The sequence below is a fragment of the Trichosurus vulpecula genome, chromosome 2, assembly GCF_011100635.1.
Source record: "Trichosurus vulpecula isolate mTriVul1 chromosome 2, mTriVul1.pri, whole genome shotgun sequence".
NCBI classification, from domain to species: Eukaryota; Metazoa; Chordata; class Mammalia; order Diprotodontia; family Phalangeridae; genus Trichosurus; species Trichosurus vulpecula.
In genome coordinates, this window is record NC_050574.1 from 423,062,838 (window position 1) to 423,066,834 (window position 3,997).

The 3,997-nt window shown below is 39.9% G+C and overlaps 1 pseudogene; it reads right to left on the reverse strand.

Annotated features, from left to right (window-relative positions):
* Positions 1-2,968: 2,968 nt before the first annotated feature.
* On the reverse strand, positions 2,969-3,368 carry LOC118839595 (annotated as a pseudogene).
* Positions 3,369-3,997: the final 629 nt, after the last annotated feature.

A 3,997-nucleotide genomic window follows, 5' to 3' on the forward strand; every position in this document is an offset into this window, starting at 1 on the left:
AAGATTTAGCAATTTGATCCACAGAACATTCCTTTCCCCTTTCCCCTGTTCTGTGCTTTAAAATGGAGTTATGATCTTGCCAGTAGATAGCAGTTGTGAAAACATTGACTGCTGGGGAAGGACTGCCAAAACTTGCCCTATTGCGTTTGGTAACAGGAGGCTCTAAAATTGAATTACTTTCTTAATTCAAAAATCCCACTAACGCTATGGGACACTTGGGGGCTCTATCGTATCTATAAAACAAGTGTTTGGGGACCACCAACTCAGGGACTACCATGGCAACCAGGCAGGGTGCTGAACAGATGGGAACACAGGAGGTGAATATCAAGGCTGAGGCAACTAAAAGCTTAATGCTGTAGGGCAGGCAAGCAGCTGCATTCAACATATCATTGTTGGTAATGCTCAAGACTTGAGAACTCAGTTCTCTTCTACAATAAACCCAAAAGCTACATCAGGGCTATTAGAGAGTGAATCGGACAGTGCCTTGACTCAACTGGACCTGCCAAATCCTTGTGCAGGGTTTCACCAACATTCTGTATGTCCTATAGTGACTTTTCATTCTGAACCTTTTTCAAGGCATCGGGAGAGTAGGAGCATCAGGGAAGTCAGTCACATAGAACCTCTTTGAAGTCAGCTAATTTTCAATCATCACTCTAGGACAGGGATATTATAATTCCTAAACCTCCTTTTTCTCCACAGTTCTAACCTTCTCCCATGAGAGTTGCTCACAAGTAAAAAAATCTCAGTGCTTTGAATTTGATCTCTTTTCATTTTTCATTTCTTCCAGCTCAGTGTGTCAGAGGAGTCCATTGATTCAAGGGCAACTAAATGGAAAAGAGGGAGAAGCAAGGGGCCTGGGCAAAACATCAACCTGGAATAATCAAGAGTCACCAATACAAATAACAAAAAGTTACACAAGGGCATATACTGTATATGAAAGGCAGTGTGTGCACATGTGCATGCACAGTGCACACATGTATACACACAATGCATGCATATGCATACAACTTCAATTAATTTAGTTGATGGGGCAGGTCCCTGGCTTTGGTTTTTAGCATCAGTGGGGCAAGCAGTTTCAGCATTTATTGTAAAACTTGAAAAAATGATGGGGTAGTTTTGTTTTTACAGCAGCCACTGCTTCTTCTTTGCATGCCCATCTTGTGAAGACGGTGACAGGTTTTCAACTGGGATGCAACTTGTGAAATCTTCTCCACAACTGCACGTCACATGGGATTCCCATATGTGAAGGCATGAAGAGTTTAAATAACACACACACAGACACAGATACAGGCACACACACACAGACACACAGATACACACACATAGACACAGAGACACACATATACACACAGACACACACAGACACACACACACACACACACAAGGCAATCTGTTTTGTTTAAAGTGCATGCATCTAATAAGAAGAGATTCAAACAATGTGCACAGCCATGTACATTGAGTTTATTTTCCCGTTTCAGTCTTTGTGTTTCATTTAAACTCCCACATTGAATCCAGACATGGTAGATTTGCCATTAGAACAGAGTGACATCACTAATGACTTGTCACTTTCTAAATATCTAGCTGGTCAAAAAGAGGCTAAGCGTTTGTTGTTAATAGTCTCTGAACAGACACAAAATGTTTGATTGTATTTTTTAATCCTCAGCGTATTGTCCCAAAATGAGCATCAGTTTACAGTGTCCAAAATTAATAGTGTCACTGGTGATTATTAAGGCCACTCCCCCACCCCACCCCAATTAATGAAGACACAATCTCATTGCCCTCCACCGTATGAGGCCATAATTAAATCAGTTTGGATTTTTTAAAGGCAGAATTTCAAGAAGGTTGTCACACATGCTTTTACAGTTATAGGATTATATTTTGGGGGTATGTCAACAAGATTTGAAAATAATCTCTTGTCAGTAATGTCAGCTCTTTGATTGTGACCCCTGAGTGGTCTTCCACCTTTCATCAAATGCAGAACAATGTCCATTGGTCACTCCACTATACTTTAATTATGGTACCATTCTCCTTGTTCAGAAAGAAACACTTATTTGCCCTCATGTAACATGCATCAGTAGGTTTCCCTTCATTAAAACTTGCTCATGAAGAATAGCTCAACACATGAGATTCTGACAGTCGATTTTTAAAACATTCATCAGCCCTATGTCAGTGCCTGAAGCCCTTATCAGTAACTGTATGAGGGTGACCTTTGTTTGCTACTTTCATTAGAAGAGAAGAAATGATGGCAAAAGCATAATGCTGCATCCACTGATGGGCTACATATAGATCTAACCACCTATGCTTTTCTTACCAATCACACTGAAAATTTGTTCCACACAAGCTGATAAGGATCTAATTGAACTAGAATTGAATCAATTTTTTGGACCGTCGCAGACCACCAGATCACCAGATGGAATGTTTGGTGGCTTTGAATTCTTATTCTACTCTGACCTCAACTAATTAAGATTCAAAATATTTCCATTGGCTTTCACTCAGATTATTGCACACACGTCAGTTCTTAACTGAGGAGTGCATGATATGTTTAGTACTATCAGCAATTCATTATAATTTAGCTTGCCTGCTCTCCTTTTTGCCCTTATCAATGAATGATCTGTATTTTAAAAGTTAAAGGAAGTGTTATATGACTGAATTAAAAGGTAAAGTCATACGCTTGTTATCCCATTTCGGTAGAGTACATGTGACAAAGATTATGAGCACTGCACTGTGCTGGGAAGACCTGAGTCAGCTGCTTATATAGACTGAAGAATTTTCTAGAAGGGAAAATAAAAGAGGAGGGAAGGACAAATGGTTAATAGGCCCTGTAGGAGTGAGATTGCATATTATAGGCAAAAAGGTCTTTTTCTACATTTCTATATTTATATGATACAATATGTCATTTTTAAATATTCATTAAAAAAACCACCAACAAACATATCTTGAATAGGAAAAAGGCATTCAAAACAAAATATACCTTTGCAAAAAATGTGCAATTTTATTTAATCAGTTTTCATATTCTAGATCCTTGAGGGATAGAGCATCACTCGGATCCTGTGTCTAATGGCCTTGGCAGGAAGATTGCTTCTGAATTTGGCTCGAACCATTCCACTCTTTCCATGAGCCCGAGTAACTTTTCCCCAGATAACTCTTGTTCTGTTTGGTTTCCCACCAGGAGTCACTGTGTTGTTTTTGGCTTTGTATACATAAGCACATCTCTTGCCCAAATAGAATTCAGTTTCATCCTGAGCATAGACTCCTTCAATTTTCAGAAGAGCTGTATGTTCCTTCTGGTTTCATAGGCCTCACTTGTAGCCAGCAAAAATGGCCTTGGACCACAGTCTTCCAGACATTTTGCTGTTCTAGAAGTCCTGTTTCCACCAGGCATCTCAGACTCTAAGATGGAAGAAAAAGCAATGTCATATTTTATGACACAACAATTAATCCTTTAAAACTAAAAGAGTGTCATGCAACTAAAAGGCAAAGCCACTTCCAAAAAAAAAGATTTGGGGTATACTTGGGCACCTGGCCCATCTTGTATTCATACCTTTGATCCCCAGTACCTATCACTTAGGTGCTTAACAAATACTTGCTTGACGGATTGATTGATTGCCATTTGAAGGTCAGGGCACTGCTAATGAAGAAAAGAAAGAAGGGAGGGAGGAAGAGAGACAGGAAGGGAGAAAGGGAGGAAGAACAGAAAGAAGGAAAGGAAGGAGGAAGGAAAGAAGGAAAAGAGGGAAGGAGGAAGGAAGGGAAGAAGGGAGGAAGGAAGGAAAAAAGTAATGAAGTGAGGAAGGAAGAAAGGAAGGGAGGGAGGAAGGGAGTAAGGAAAAACTGAAGAGAGTAAGGAAGGAAAAAAAGGAGGAAAGAAGGAAAGAAGGAAGGGAGGGAGGGAGGTAGGAAAGGAAGAAGGAATGGGAGAAGAAGGAAGGGAGGGAGGTAAGGACAGTTAGAAGGGAAGAAGGAAAAAATATATAAGGAAATATAATTTATTAAGTGC